We start from the raw sequence: 17,548 nt of genomic DNA on the forward strand, positions 1-17,548 counted from the left end.
GGCACCAAATCTGCTGGCACCTTAATCTTGGACTTTCCAGCCTCCAGAACTGTAAGAAATAATTTTCCTTTTTTCTCATTATGTAGCCTCACTGGCCTTGAAATCTTGATTCTTCTATTTCAGCCTTCCAAGTGCTGTGATAACAAGCAGGCTCTACCACACCCATCCCCAAATTTCTGTATGAATTACCCAGGAAGGCACTTGGCTATGGTAGTCTAAATTGACTAGAACAAATACCTAGTGATTTCCATTTACTGACTGCACAGTAATTAACACAAGTGTGGTCAGTGAAACCATGTGAAACTATGTCCCCTGAGAAATTAAAGGTATCACTGGAAATTAATGGAAAAATTGTGGTTGTCACAGTCAGTTGCACCCAAAGATATTTAAACCAAGGAAACTACTACCACAAGGTGGTGCCATACTACATACAACAAGGGTGCAAATGAATTTATGTCACACAGATGGTCCCTAGAACTGCCCACAGGCTAATTGCAGATGTTTACTAGTTCATCTCATTAACCTCCTCATAAACACAACGTTGCATTTATGAAGTTTGGGGTCAAATTTATTACCAAACAAGGTTTTACTATGTTAAAACCAAAAAGACAGAAAAGATCACTAAGAGATTGGAAAAGATAAAGGAAAAAAGAGGGCTCAGGGATGGCCTTCAACATATGCTACTATTTTGACCAGAGTTTCTCAATTTGGGCACTGTTGACATTTTGAGCTCAATAACTCTTTGTTATGGGAACTGGCCTGACCTTTAGCTGTATCTCTGGCCTCTAACAACTAGATGCAAGTAGTAACACTCTCAATCCCATGTAAAAACCAAAAATATTTCTAGGCATTGACAGATGTCCCTGGAGAACAAAGTCATCCTTGGCTTAGAAGCAATGATTTGTAGGACAGAAAGTGAGGCAAGATCTGAAAGGAAAGCAAAAAGAGCAGCCATAGGAGGAGGAAAACCAGAAGAGCATGGATCATGGAGTTAAGTGAGAAAAGGATCCAAGGAAGAGACAGTGACTACTTGTATCTAAAGGTGAGTGTCTGAAGGTAAGGTGGCTATACATCAGAAATTCCTAATTTATACCTCTTGTACAAGTAGAAATAGTAATATACTTCCTTTCAATTATCAGACGTGTTCCAGTTTGGATCATTTATAAGGTCACATGAGTGAGAGGATAAATAAAATGAGGGTAGAAGTTACACAGGATATAGCAACATGGAGTTTAGTGATGACCTTGAGGGAGTAGTGGATATGAGGAGTAAGTTTAGAAAAGAATAGGAGAGATCACAGAAAGCAGGCATCTATAACATTCTTTAAGAATTTTGCTGTATACCACTCTTGGGGATACACCCAAAAGACTGTGACACAGGTTACTCCAGAGGCACCTGCACACCCATGTTTATTGCAGCACTATTCACAATAGCCAAGTAATGGAAACAGCCAAGATGCCCCACTACTGATGAATGGATTAAGAAAATGTGCTATCTATACACAATGGAATTTTATGCAGCCATGAAGAACGAATGTTATCATTCGCTGGTAAATGGATGGAATTGGAGAACATCATTCTGAGTGAGGTTAGCCTGGCCCAAAAGACCAAAAATCATATGTTCTCCCTCATATGTGGACATTAGATCAAGGGCAAACACAACAAGGGGATTAGACTTTGAGCTCATGATAAAAGCGAGAGCACACAAGGGAGGGGTGAGGATAGGTAAGACACCTAAAAAACTAGCTAGCATTTGTTGCCCTTAACGCAGAGAAACTAAAGCAGATACCTTAAAGCAACTGAGGCCAATAGGAAAAGGGGACCAGGAACTAGAGAAAAGGTTAGATCAAAAACAATTAACCTAGAAGGTAACACACATGCACAGGAAATTAATGTGAGTCAGCTGCCTCTATAGCTATCCTTATCTCAACTAGCAAAAACCCTTGTTCCTTCCTATTATTGCTTATACTCTCTCTTCAACAAAATTAGAGATAAGGGCAAAATAGTTTCTGCCGAGTATTGAGGAGGTGGGGGAGAGGAAGGTGGTGAAGTGGGTGGTAAGGGAGGGGGTGGGGGCAGGGGGGGAGAAATGACCCAAGCATTGTAGGCACATATGAATAATAAAACAATTTAAAAAAAGAACTGCAAATTAAAAAACAAAGAATTTTGCTATAATGAAGGAAAGAACAATGTGGAAGAAGAGAGGATGCTAGAGATGGGAGGAATAGCTGCATGCTTTTTCTGGTAGAACGTATCCACAGAAGATGGAACTATGATGATGCAGGAAAACAAAGAGACTGGCTGGAGCCATTCCTCAGTAGGTGAGAGGGGACACAATGAACAAGTGAGAAATATGGACTTAGATGGGAGCATGGTCAGTTCACCCAGAGTTACAGCAAGATGTGCTGAGTGTGTGGCCCCAAGATGGTTGGTAGGTAGATATGGTGACAGCATTTGGGTTTTATCTTCTGGTTGCCTCTGTGTTCTCAGTGAAATAGGAAATGAGGTAATCAGATAAAGGTGAGGTGGTGTTTGAGGGTGGACTAGAGAAGTGTGAAGTAGTCATCTAGGAATCTAGAAGACTAAAGGATATAATGAAAGCACATATTGTGTTGCCAGGCAGCATCAAAGTACACTTAAGGTTAGAGGTCACAAAAGTATAGTGACACATCATGCCCTGTGTGTGCTAGTACCTACATACTTATTTTTCCAACCTTCCTCAGACATGTGGAGGTACAATGTAGGCAGAGGACTAGACTTAGTCAGAGTTGCCTTCTTATGACATAAGGACGATGAAGTAAAAAAGGAAGAAGTCTTGGGAGTGAGTGCAAGGGGATGATTCCAATGAAGAGCCTTGAATTTTAAGCTGGGAAAGAAAGGAACTGAGAATCTGAGTAGAATAAGGAATGGTCAAAAGGTGGAATATTCCATCAATTTTGGGTTTCGTAGGTCAAGACTTTTCAGTTCAGGGGATAAGAGTGAAGATGCTAGAATATATGGACACAGAGGATGATGTCTAAGACCATCCTCTGTGGTCTGGAGTTACTGGTAATTATCTGACAGTAAGTAGCTAAGCTAGGAGGGACATAGAAATCATTGGAGAGAAGAAAAATCAAAGATCCAAGAGGTTATCCTGTAGAAAGAATGACTATGCATATATTGAAATCATTGAGGGTTGTGTTGGAGGAAGTGACAGTAAGCCTCCAAGAGGACAGGTGACAGGTGACTGCAGCAAGAGGGTATGCTACAAAGTGGCAGGAGTTGGTGATACAGCAGTAAATAGAGATAAGGGAGGAAGAATAATCTGGAAGGAGGCAAGGAGGACTTTATTCCATCCCAGGGCCCCGTGGCATGAGGGTGGTAGAAGGCACCCTGATCAATCACCTGATATCAGAGCAGCCCAGGAGGGCTTAGGTGGGAAACTTCTAGAAGCAACAGTACAGACTCCTGGGGAAGGTGGGCAGAATCCAACCATATTCACCAACAATGAAATGTGGGGAATCTCCCAGTCTGAGTCTCGGGGATATTGCAGGTTTTCAGACCTTTTGATAACAAGTAACAGCGCTGAGTTCATCAACAACTACATATGATGTTAATGTGTTAAGGCACTCAGGGTGGTGGCCTTATCCCCCTTGGCTAAGAAACTGCTGCTGCCCAGCCTGTGAAGGAGATCATTGACTGATTTTCTAAAGAACTTGGGTAAGTTACTTCACCTGAGCCTCCATCCTTTACACCTGTAAATCAGGATTCCCCATGACCCCTTGCAGATGTAACTTAAGGATGAACAAAGAACATGGAGATGCAAATATTTGTGAATTCTAAGCAGCTAGACCAGTGGTTCCCCAAGTATAGCCCACGGAGCCAGCCCATCAGCATCACTGGAGCTTGTTTCAAATGCAAATTCTCAGGCCCCCTAGACCCATGTACAAATCAGAACCTCTGGGAATAGCGTCCTGCAATTTATTTTAACAGGTCTTCCAAATGATTCTTATGCAAGTTAAAGCTTGAGAATCCTTGCTTGGTATAAATGAATTTTGCCCAAACTGCCTCAGAATCACATATAACCTCTCTTTATCTGAATCTATACAGATAGAACTTCAGTCTTGGTAGTTTTTAAGGATCGCTAGGTGAGTCTGAGATAGCAGAAGGAAGACCCAGGCTCTTGTGGGTACAAGGAATTGTTAGAGAGGAGGCAATTCTGGCTATAGTAAGAATCATCTGTGATGCTTTGAAGGCACAGACCCAGGATTCGGTCTCTGACAGCTGAATCCAATCCCTCTGGCATGGGGCTTGGCAGGTAGACAAGCTCCTCTAATGTGCAGCCCAGGCTGAGAATCACCAGATGATTATCTTTCAGTGACCTACCTGATAAACTCACTGTGTATGGCTCTGAGTTTCACATCTGATGTCCTGGCCTCTGTCCCTGATGAGTCATCTGCTCCCTTTACCCTATCCATGAGCACAATAAAAAGCATTAATCCAGCCTCTGCATGGCTGGGAACATCACATGGAAAATGTGACAATGGGTATAAAGAACTGCCTGCCATCTGCCTATAGATCAAAAACTCCTAAGAATAGTGAAAACCTGAAGGGAAAAAAAAAGCATTTTAGGAATCTGGCCAAAATAATAATCTTTTGAAAACTATCCAGGACAGTCATGTAAAAGTGCTTAATTACTAATAAGAGCTAACATTTGTTGAGTAATTCCTGGGGATCTGGCACCAAGCTAATTATGTTGTCAGGTGTTAAATTATATGCCTCCTGTTATAATCCCATGAAGAGGTACAATTAATGACTACATGGTATAGATTAAGAAGAGGTTGCATAAATAAGAAGCAGTGATACCTGGGTATGGTGGTACATGACTGTAATTTCAGCTACTTGGAAGATGAAGGCAAGGGGAATGAAAGTTCAAGGGCAACCCAGGAAAAGTTGTCAAGACCTTATCTCAAAAACAAACTAAGGCCAGGTGCCAGTGGCTCACACCTGTAATCAGGAATCAGAGATCAAGAGAATCAAGGTTCAAAGCCAGTCAGGGAAAATAGTTCTGTGAGACCCTATCTCAAGAAAAACCCTTCACAATAAAAGGGTTGGTGGAGTGACTCAAGATGTAGGCACTAAGTCCAAGCCCCAGTACTGAAAAAAAAAATTAAAGAAAAGGGACTAAAATATAACTCAAGTGGCAGAGTACTAATCTAGCAAGTATGAGGCCCTGGGTTCAAACCCCAGTACTAAAACAGAGTGATACTAGAGCAAGTAGCTGGGATCCCGTCTCTTAAACTCTGTGCTATTATTTGTGGAATAAAATAGATACCACAAGTCAAAGATTAGATTGGCTTCTGTCCATTTCCAACCAAGATGCAGAATAAGAATCAGATATGTCCTCTTGCATTAAACAACTTGGAAATAAGATAAAATATATAAGGCAAAAGTCATAACATAACAGTCAGTACAAGGCAGTGATGTCTGAGAAAAGGAAAAATGAGGTGAGCCCTATAATTGTGCCAGTTTACTATGAGGAATATAGTAAAGAGACAGCCACTGAAGAAACTACATCAAGGAACATCATATTCAAATTATTCAAAATAGTGATAAAGAGAATATCCTAAAAGCAATCAGAGAAAAAAAGACACATCCACAGAGCAACAAAGACAAGTATGAGAGCAGATTTCTTGTCAGAAAGAATGCCAGTGAAGAAAAATGTTTAAAGTATTAAAAGAAAAAACCTATCAACCTACACCTAGTAAAAATGTATTTCAAAACAAAAACAAAGAGAGGGGTAATATGGCCAAAGAGTAAAAGCTTTCTCCATCAGACTCCATAAATGAGAAGAGTCTGGCTAACAAAGAAAAGACTTCATTCAGAAGAACAAAAGAGGAATAGTTCAGCTGAAAAAAATACAGCAAAACAGAAAGGTGACAGAATAAATTAAGGAACAGTTTGTAGAGGGGAAGCCTCCACCTCAAGGTAAGCCAGGCGGCCTCCAAAACAGACTGGCAGACTTAGCTGTGGGACAAAAATCACACCTCCCACAAACCCTAATCCCAGTGCAGGAATTTGATGGGGCAGTAACTTCCCTGGTGTAGCAGACTAACATCAGACAAGACAACCTTTCATTCCCCATATCTTAGAGAGCTGTGGCAAGGTGCCGTCTTGAGATAGCACCTCCTGATTGAAACTGAGTTATTCAGGAGATCTTCAAAATAAGGAGCAACTGCAGATGAGGGTGTCTTCAAACACCTGTCCTGTATGAGAGGGGTTGGCCAGAAGAGGCTCAAGTTCTCATCTTGCCCAAGTCAAAAGGGAGCACAGGAAGGGAAAGGCACTATATTTGGCAGCCCCACCATACCCTCTGCTTGAGGAAAATTTCAAAAAACAAAGCAAGTAGCTCTGCTGGCACAGAGCTCAGGTTACAGAGGCTGTTGTAAACAGCCTGTGCGCAGGCAAGCTTTGAGAATGAGCAAACCCAACGGACATGAAAATTTTCAGGTCAGAGAGTTCTGGGACTCCTGGACACAGTGTCCAGGTGGGAGACTGCCACCTGTGGTAGACATAGAGATGGAGAGGTTTTGAGTGAAGCAAACTAAACACTGCTGGCAAGAGTCTGAGAAGCAGCAAAAGGCCCAGAGGCTGATGGCATTGTCTACCCCAGCAACAGTAGCCCTATTCCCTAAGGTCAATTTCAAAAACAAAACACCTCCCCTCCACTGGCTGAGAACTCAAGTTACGGAGCACCCCCAACCTTCTGGTGACCAGGTGGGCTTTGAGACTGGGCTATCTGGGACACTCAAAAAATTAAGGAATAATCACAGCTCATGTTCACAGTGTTGGGAGAGAGACAGTGCAAGAAAAATGATCTTTTCTATTAAAGTATTTGTTACTCTCTTAAATTACTTAAAAATTCCTCAGGTTCCCTTCTTAGGTGACTTGTATGTTTGCAGGGTCCTTGCTTCTTCTTCTGGATTCATATATGATTCCATTGCCCAACAAACTGTATATCCTAACCCATGCCCCAAGCCCTTTAGCCAATCAAGGGAGATTGTGAACCTTTGACCTGGACAAATCCTGGGTTAGAGGCAGGTACAACTCTGTCAGGGATATAAGGAGGAGCCACTGCCTGCCATTTTGTGCTTGTGTGTTTGCTTAGCTGGAGTGAACACATGCTTGCACCCTCTTGATCAAAAGAAATTGCCTTGTCAAGATTCTCTGTCTTGCTACAGTAAAATCTTGGAGAGATGCTGGAGATACGCCTGGCAGGAAAAACCATCAAGAAGAGGCAAAATCAACATAGTAAAAATGTCGATACTCCCCAAAGTAATCTACATGTTTAATGCAATTCCCATCAAAATTCCAATGACATTCATTAAAGAGATTGAAAAATCTACTGTTAAATTTATATAGAAACACAAGAGGCCACGAATAGCCAAGGCAATACTCAGTCAAAAGAACAATGCAGGAGGTATCACAATACCTGACTTCAAACTATATTACAAAGCAATAACAATAAAAACAGCATGGTACTGGCACAAAAACAGACATGAAGACCAGTGGAACAGAATAGAGGATCCAGATATGAAGCCACACAACTATGAGCAACTTATCTTTGACAAAGGAGCTAAAAATATACGATGGAGAAATAGCAGCCTCTTCAACAAAAACTGCTGGGAAAACTGGTTAGCAGTCTGCAAAAAACTGAAACTAGATCCATGTATATCACCCTATACCAAGATTAACTCAAAATGGATCAAGGATCTTAATATCAGACCCCAAACTCTTAAGTTGATACAAGAAAGAGTAGGAAATACTCTGGAGTTAGTAGGTATAGGTAAGAACTTTCTCAATGAAACCCCAGCAGCACAGCAACTAAGAGATAGCATAGATAAATGGGACCTCATAAAACTAAAAAGCTTCTGTTCATCAAAAGAAATGGTCTCTAAACTGAAGAGAACACCCACAGAGTGGGAGAAAATATTTGCCAGCTACACATCAGACAAAGGACTGATAACCAGAATATATAGGGAACTTAAAAAGCTAAATTCTCCCAAATTAATGAACCAATAAATGGGCACGTGAACTAAACAGAACTTTCTCAAAAAAAGAAATTGAAATAGCCAGAAAACACATGAAAAAATGCTCACCATCTCTAGCAATAAAGGAAATGCAAATTAAAACCACGCTAAGATTCCACCTCACCCCTGTTAGAATAGCCATCATCAGCAACACCACCACCAACAGGTGTTGGCGAGGATGCGGGGAAAAAGGAACCCTCTTACACTGTTGGTGGGAATGTAGACTAGTACAACCACTCTGGAAAAAAATTTGGAGGCTACTTAAAAAGCTGGAATCGATCTACCATTTGATCCAGCAATAACACTCTTGGGGATATACCCAAAAGACTGTTACTCCAGAGGCACCTGCACATCCATGTTTATTGCGGCACTATTCACAATAGCCAAGTTATGGAAACAGCCAAAATGCCCCAGCACTGACGAATGGATTAAGAAAATGTGGTATCTATGGAATTTTATGCAGCCATGAAGAAGAACGAATGTTATCATTGGCTGGTAAATGGATGGAATTGGAGAACATCATTCTGAGTGAGGTTAGCCTGGCCAAAAAGACCAAAAATCATATGTTCTCCCTCATATGTGGACATTAGATCAAGGGCAAACACAACAAGGGGATTGGACTTTGAGCTCATGATAAAAGCGAGAGCACACAAGGGAGGGGTGAGGATAGGTAAGACACCTAAAAAACTAGCTAGCATTTGTTGCCCTTAACGCAGAGAAACTAAAGCAGATACCTTAAAGCAACTGAGGCCAATAGGAAAAGGGGAACAGGTACTAGAGAAAAGGTTAGATCAAAAAGAATTAACCTAGAAGGTAACACCCACGCACAGGAAATCAATGTGAGTCAATGCCCTGTATAGCTTTCCTTATCTCAACCAGCAAAAAACACTTGTTCCTTCCTATTATTGCTTATACTCTCTCTACAACAAAATTAGAAATAAGGGCAAAATAGTTTCTGCTGGGAATTGAGGGGTGGGGAGAGGGAGGGGGCGGAGTGAGTGGTAAGGGAGGGGGTGGGGGCAGGGGGGAAAAATGAACCAAGCCTTGTATGCACATATGAATAATAAAAGAAAAATGAAAAAAAAAAAAGAAAAGATAGGATTGATAAACCCCTACCCAATCTACCTAAAAGAAGTAGGAAAAAGACCCAAATTCATACAATTAAAGATGAAAAATGAGATATTACAACAAACACCAATGAAATCCAGAGGATCATGAAGGAATACTTTGAAAACCTACATTGAAAACAACTAGAAAGTATAGAAGAAATGGATCAATTTCTAGATACATTTCACCTACCAAATTAAACCAATAGGCCCTAAACCACTTAAATAGAATTATAACAAGCAACAAGATTAAAATAGCAATCATCTCCCAACAAGACCCAATGGATTCACTTGCAAATTCTACCAGGCTTTTAAAGAAGAAATAACACCAATACTCCTAAAACTTTTCCAGAAAATAGAATGGGAAGTAACACTACGCAGCTCATTCCATGAAGCCATATTATAATTATTCTAAAACTGAGCAAGAACAAAACAAAAAAGAAAATTATGGACCAATTTCTTTAATGAACATAAATGCAAATATTCTCAATAAAATTCTGACAATCCAAGTTCAACAACACATTAAAAAGATCATACACCATGATCAAGTTGGTTTCATTGCAGGCATTGTAAGGATGGTTCAATATATGTAAGTAAATAAATGTAATACAGCTCACAAAAAGAATTACGAACAAAAATCACATGATCATCTCCATTGATGCAGAAAATATCTTTGACAAAACTCAACATCTTTTCATGATGAAAGCTCTGAAGAAACTAGGAATAGAAGGAATGTACCTTAACATAACAGAGCTTACATATGACAAACCCACAGCCAACATCACACTAAGTCGGGAAAAATTTGAAATAATCTTTAAAATCAAGAATTAGGCAAGGGTGTCCGCTGTCCCCACTCTTGTTCAATGTAGTTCTGAAATTCCTAGGCAGAGCAATAAAGCAAGAGAAAAAAATGAAAAGGATTCAAATAGGGAAGGAAGAAGTCATATTATCCCTATTTGTGGATGATATGATTCCATACCTAAAAGATTCCAAACATTCCACTAAAAACTCCTAGATCTGATAAGCACTTCTGGCAACATAGCAGGATATAAAATCAATGTACAGGCGAGGATGCGGGGGAAAAGGAACCCTCTTACACTGTTGGTGAGAATGTAAACTAGTACAACCACTCTGGAAAAAAATTTCAAGGCTACTTAAAAAGCTAAACATTGATCTACCATTTGATCCAGCAATACCACTCTTGGGGATATACCCAAAAGACTGTGACACAGGTTACTCCAGAGGCACCTGCACACCCATGTTTATTGCAGCACTATTCACAATAGCCAAGTTATGGAAACAGCCAAAATGCCCCACTAATGACGAATGGATCAAGAAAATGTGGTATCTATACACAATGGAATTTTATGCAGCCATGAAGAAGAACGAAATGTTATCATTCGCTGGTAAATGGATGGAATTGGAGAACATCATTCTGAGTGAGGTTAGCCTGGCCCAAAAGACCAAAAGTCATATATTCTCCCTCATATGTGGACATTAGATCAAGGGCAAACACAAGGGGATTGGACTTTGAGCACATGATAAAAGCGAGAGCACACAAGGGAGGGGTGAGGATAGGTAAGACACCTAAAAAAGTAGCTAGCATTTGTTCCCCTTAACGCAGAGAAGCTAAAGCAGATACCTTAAAAGCAACTGAGGTCAATAGGAGAAGGGGACCAGGAGCTAGAGAAAAGGTGAGATCAAAAAGAATTAACCTTGAAGGTAACACACATGCACAGGAAATTAATGTGAGTCAACTCCCTGTATAGCTATCCTTATCTCAACCAGCAAAAACACTTGTTCCTTCCTATTATTGCTTATACTTTCTCTTCAACAAAATTAGAGATAAGGGCAAAATAGTTTCTGCAGGGTATTGAGGGGGTAGGGGGGAAAGGGAGGGGGTGGAGTGGGTGGTAAGGGAGGGGGTGGGGGCAGGTGGGAGAAATGACCCAAGCCTTGTATGCACATATGAATAATAAAATAATAAAAAAAATCAATATGCAAAAATCAATAGCTTTTCTACATACCAGCAATGAACAGGCTGAGAAAGAAATCAGGAAAACAATCCCATTCACAGCCTCAAAAAAAATGCCTAGATATAAACTTAACCAAGAAGGTGAACAACTTCTACAATAAAGCCTTGAGGAAAGAAATCGAAGAAGACTGGCAGAATTAATATCATGACAATGTCTGTACATCCAAAAGCAATCTACAGAATTGATGCAATGCCCATCAAAATTCCAATGTCATTCTTCACTAAATCCTAAAGTTCATATGGAAGAATAAAAGACCCCCAAATATCAAAATCAATCCTAAGCAAAAAATCACAATGCTGGTGGAATCACAATACTGAACTTCAAATTATACTACAGAGCCATAGTAACAAAAACAGACACAAAGACCAATGGAACAGAATTTAAGACCCAGAAACAAAACCACACAACTACAGCCATCTGATCTTTAACAAAGGAGCCAAAAATATAAAACTGGAGACAAGATGACAAATAGTGCTTGGGAAACTGGCTGTCTACGTGCAAAAGACTGAAACTAGACCCCTATCTCTCTCCCTGTACCTCAATCAATTCTAAATAGATCAAAGATCTCAATGCAAGATTTGAAATTACTATAGGGAAAACTCTGGAAGATATAGGCATAGGTAATTATTTTCTGAGTAGGACTCCAATTGCCCAATAAATAAGAGCAAGAATTGACAAATGGAACTACATCAAATTAAAAGGTTTCTGCACATCAAAAGAAACAAGTTACCAGAGTCAAAAGACACAGAATGGGAGAAAATCTTTGCCAGCTATTCAACATACAAAGAATTAATTTCCAGAATATACAAAGAGCTCAAAAGAACAAATAATCCAATCAATAAAATGAATTGAATAGACAATTCTCAGAAGAAATGCAAATGACTAATAAATACATGAAGCAATGTTTGACATCCATAGCGAGAAAGTAAATAAAAATTAAAACTACACTAAGATTCTATCTCACCCCAGTCTAATTGGCAATCATCAAGAAAGCAAACAACAATAAAGATTGGCATGGATGTGGGGGGTGCGGGTGGGCAGAAAGGGACCCTCATATGCTGTTGGTAGGAATGCAAACTTGTGTAACCACTGTAGAAATTAGTATGCAGTTTCCTAAAAAAACTATGACCCCATCATAACACTCTTGGGCATATATCCAAAGGAATGTAAATCAGTATACAATAGAGATACCTGCATACCCATGTTTATTGCAGCTTTCATCACAATAGCTAAACTGTGGAATCAGCTGTGGTGCCCAACAGCAAATGAATGGATAAAGAGAATTGCACACATACATATATACACCTCATATATATACTTTATGGCTAAGTAATATTCCATGATTTGCCTTCAAGATTTCTAGCTATACCCTATTGGCGCTGCTGTCAGAGTTATACCCACCAGGATTAGCAGAGAACACAATGACATTAAGAGACCTTACTCTGGAAGCCACAATCTAGGCATATGGCTGCTAGAGTTTTAGGCACAAGTCTGTCACCTGCAGCCAGGACTTGTTATAACCATAGAACCATAATCTCAGCTTTTATGTCACTGAAATCCACTATTGGAAATACATTTTACATTAAGATTCAGTTCACATCCCTGAAAATATTACTAACTTTTTTTTAGAAGTACTCGGATTTGAACTCAGGGCCTTGGACTTGTTAGGCAGGAGCTCTACCACTTGAGCTATTCCACTAGCTCTTACCAACTTTTAATATTAACTTTCTGGAATCCAATTGTTGATGTAATTTCATAATGAAATAACGTTAATTAATTGAACTGTTGGTCTTTGTACTTTCCACCAATGAGGTTTTAAAATAGTTTTGTTTTAGGGACCTTTATTCACTGTTAGTAGAAATGCAAATTAGTATAACCACTGTGGAAAGCAGTATGGAGATTCCTCAAAAAACTAGAGATAGAACTGCCATATGATCCAGTAATACCGCTCCTGGGCGTCTACCCAAAGGAATGTAAGTCAGGGTACAACAGAGACTCCTGTACACTGATGTTCATCGCAGCACTATTCACAACAGCCAAGCTTTGGAAAAAACCCGGGTGCCCTACAACTGATGAATGGATCAAGAAAATGTGGTATATATACACAATGGAGTGTTACTCAGCCATAAGGAATAATGACCTGTGGTTTGAAGGTACATGGGTGCAATTGGAGGACATCAAGTTAAGTGAAGTAAGCCAAACTCAGAAAAACAAAAGCTGCATGTTTTCTTTCATATGTGGAAGATATACCCCAAGATAAGCATATACACAAAAACAAGCATGATCATATACAAACTCAGATGTAGAACATGTTTGTAATAGTGGAACTACTCTATGGAACTCAGGGAAAGAAGGAAAGGAAAAGAACATGATAGAGCATCAGTAACATCGCATAACATAAGATGTGAAGGTAGAGGGTATAAGAATGTGTATTGATAGCTGTTGAAAAATGGAGGTGTGGAAGGTAAAGGGGTAAGGAAGAGTAATGGAAGGGGTTGAACAGTCCAAAGTAAAGTGCACCCATGGTGGGCATACACTGAGATACCCCCTTGAGCATCAACTTAAATATTAATAACGAAAAACAGGACTGTAAAATAGGTACAGTGTATAGGGGGATACTAGTGGGATGGGGGAGGGTGAAGGAAGAAGATTAAGGTGACAGTATATGATAGATGCACTTCATATACCTATATGAAACAGAACTAAGAAACCTCCTGCAATTGCTTTAAGTGGGGTAGGAAGGAAGTTAAGGGGGAGAGATGATGGGGGCAATGTAAATAATGTACAATAAAAGTCTAATTGTCACTATGAATTCCACCTGTATAATGAATATATCTTAATAAAAAATTTATAAAAAATAAAAGTTTTGTTTTACATGACATTTGTTTCCTGAAACATCTATGATTTTAATTCTTGAATACATGAAAGTTTGTATCTCAATACTTCTTCTTTTTCTTAATTTGCTTGAATTTTTCAATGCAATTTGTTTTGAAATTTTCTTTAAAGTGTAGATAAGATTTTTTGGAAATTTTGGTTTTTAAAAAATTCACAAAGACTTACAGTCTCCCTAAAATGAAATGGATCTATTTTTCATGAGTTATATGTTTTTAAATGAATACTTTTATTTACCCATTTATTTCAAGGGCAGAAAGAATGGGTAACATTTTAATTAAAAGTAGAAATTTAACAGATTCACAAGTTATATAAAGTTGAAAAAAATCAAAACTTCCATCACCTATCCAAATTGTAATATTTATTCCATGTTTCAATTGATGCTCCAGATAATTCTATTCCCTCATTTGTCTCGTTTACCTGAAAAAGTTATGACAGGGAACAAAAGCAAGGACAGGAATAAGAACCTCCTTAAGTGTCTATCAGAACAAAACATAAGAAACAATGTACATTATGAATTTGGTTGCAACAGTGCTAAATGGAAATCAATAACAAAATAGTGTGAATAATTATTAAAAATGCCTCACACAGTGGAGACTCACTCATTTCCTTTACCAGTCTGTGTGGAAACCGTCTGTACTATGTTTAACACCAATAAAGCAAGAAGAAAATATCCCACTTTCAAAGAAGAATTACTAATATAAAGTTTTCAGTTGAAGTTTCTGTTGCACAGTGATAAAATATGTAAAAGTATATGTAGTTTACAACAATACTTTTCCTGAAGAAAAGTACTACAAAACAAGTGGTAGGAGTGAATTATTCAATACATGAGTCAATGCTTTAAAAACAAATGCAGATATTCTAGAAGCACTGCAGAAAGAGACAATGATTCTACATCAAGTTCTTTCTGAAAGCACCACAGACTCAGATTCTTTCACACAATTGTAGGCTGCTTACAAAGGCCAGAATTGCTTCTTTCAATGTGACAACACAACAGGCTAGAAAAATAAAATATTAAGATGATAAGTGCTGGAGGCACTGCTCAAGTGGTAGAGTGTCTACCTAGGAAGAGTTCAAACCCTAATACTGCCCAAAAAAAAGATACCCCCCAAAAAGTTTCAAGTTTTGCATGTTGCTGTTTTTTTATTCTCAAACATATTAAAATCCTTACCCAGTATCTATTCTTCAATCTAGAAATTTCTATCTTCTAGAAAAATATTCACCCTGCTGCTAAGTTTGTAGGTATATGTAAATGTCTAACAATATGAAATCATTTGTAAGCTCTCTTCTTTTCTCAACTTTAACCTCTCATGCCAAAAGAAAACCCACTTGGACCCAAATATGTGTTATGAATATAAAAGATACTGGGAGCTTATAGGAACATAGAGAATGTTGACAGAGATCACCCCATTATCCATTCATTCCTTCTTTCCATGCACCATCCTAGCCTGAAGACACTAGGTATCTTCTTTTCTCTCCTCTGCCCTTATCTCCTCTCTACTCCTCTCCCCCATTTACTTTCTTCCCCTTTTCTTTTCTTTCTCCCTCCATCCCCTCTTCCTTTCTTTAAAAAATTTTATTAGCATAACTTAATTTTACAAAGGGGTTTCATTGTTATATTTACATACATGCATATAATGTACTTTGATCAAATTCACCCCATCTACATTATCCTTAACCTTTTTCCCTCTCCCCTTTTTTTAACAGCTTTTGGTGGGTTTTGTTATGCCATTTTCATACATACATGTAATGTAACTTCTATCATATTCATCCCCTTATTCCTTTCTTTCAACCAAAACTTCCCTAGATCCAATCTTGTCCTTTCTTATTGAAGACCATTTTGTTCTATTCTCTTTTCCAACTCCTGCCAATTTTTCATTCTTTAATCCAGAGTTTACTAAAACAAAACCCAGGGAAGACTCCGCCTTGAACACAGTTTAAAGAGCCTATTTTGTATTTGTGGTACAATTTGAGTTATCTCATCCTTCAGGGAAAGATTAACAATGAATTCAGCCAACAAAGATGGGTCTCCCTTACTAGAAACTTATACAGTAATGACTGAAAAGAGAATGAGGTTTTCTGCATATTTTTACACATTCAATGGAACATTAAGCAACAAATAAAAATGATCTCATGGATGTCCATCTTATGACATTAATAGGCATTCAAGATACACTATCAGTAGACACATAAACAAATGAAATAGAGACCCAGAACTAAACTCATATAGCTACACCCATCTGATTTTCAGCAAAGATGCCAAAAATAAATGGAGAAAAGACCTTTTTCAACAACCTATGTTGGGAAAACTGGATATCCACAGTGGATGACTTAAAGTAGATCCCTATCTTTCACCTTGTACAAAAATCCATTTAAAATGGATGAAAGATCTTAATATCAGACCTGAAACTTTGAAACTACTTTGGGAAAACACTGAATATTTGAGCATAGGCAACAACTTTATTAGTAGAACTCCAGTTGCTCAGGAAATAAAAGCAAGAATTGGTAAGTGTGATTGCATCAAATTAAAAAGCTTCTGTTCATCAAAGGAAGCAATTACCAGAATGAAGAGATAATCTGCAGAATGGGAAAAAATCTTTATCAATTCTTCATCAGCCAAAGGATTAACATCCAGAATATAGAAAGAGCTTAAAAAACACCAAAAGAACAAATAATCCAATTAATAAATGGGCAAGTGCTGGTGGGGTGGCTCAAATGGTATAGCATCTACCTAGAAAGTACAAGGCACTGAGTTCAACCCCCAGTACTGCCACAAAAGTAAAAAATAAAAATGAGCAAATGAATTGAATAGATGGTTCTCAAGAAGAATTTCAAACAGCAAATAAATACATGAAGAAAAATTAGACATCCTTAGTCATAAAGGAAATGCACATCAAAACTATATTGAGATTTCATCACATCTCAGCCATAATGGCTATCATCAAGAAATCAAACAATAACAAATGCTGGTGAGGATATAACCCCCTTGGTGGGGGTATCAATTAATGAAGTCTATATGGAAATCAGTGTGGTGGTTCCTCAAAAAACTAAAAATAGAGCTAGCATATGGTCTTAAGATACCACTTTTGGGCGTATATCCAAAAGAATGTAAGTCAGCTCACACTAGAGACACTTGTACACCCATGTTTATAGCAGCCTTATTAACAATAGCCAAGCTATGGAATCAGTCTAGGTGCCCATCAATGATGAATGGATAAACAAAACATGATTTATATACACAATGGGGTATTATTCATCCATACAAAAGCATGAAATTATGTCATTTGGAGGAAAATGGATGGAACTAGATCTCATCATGTTAAATGAAATAAGACAGACACAGAAAGACAAATATCACAGGTTTTCTTTCATATGTGCAGAATCTACACCTTACAAAAATGACATGAATGTAAAAGGGGTACTGTTTTGGGGGCGAGTCAAAAGGA

The sequence above is a fragment of the Castor canadensis genome, chromosome 12, assembly GCF_047511655.1.
Source record: "Castor canadensis chromosome 12, mCasCan1.hap1v2, whole genome shotgun sequence".
Lineage (NCBI taxonomy): Eukaryota > Metazoa > Chordata > Mammalia > Rodentia > Castoridae > Castor > Castor canadensis.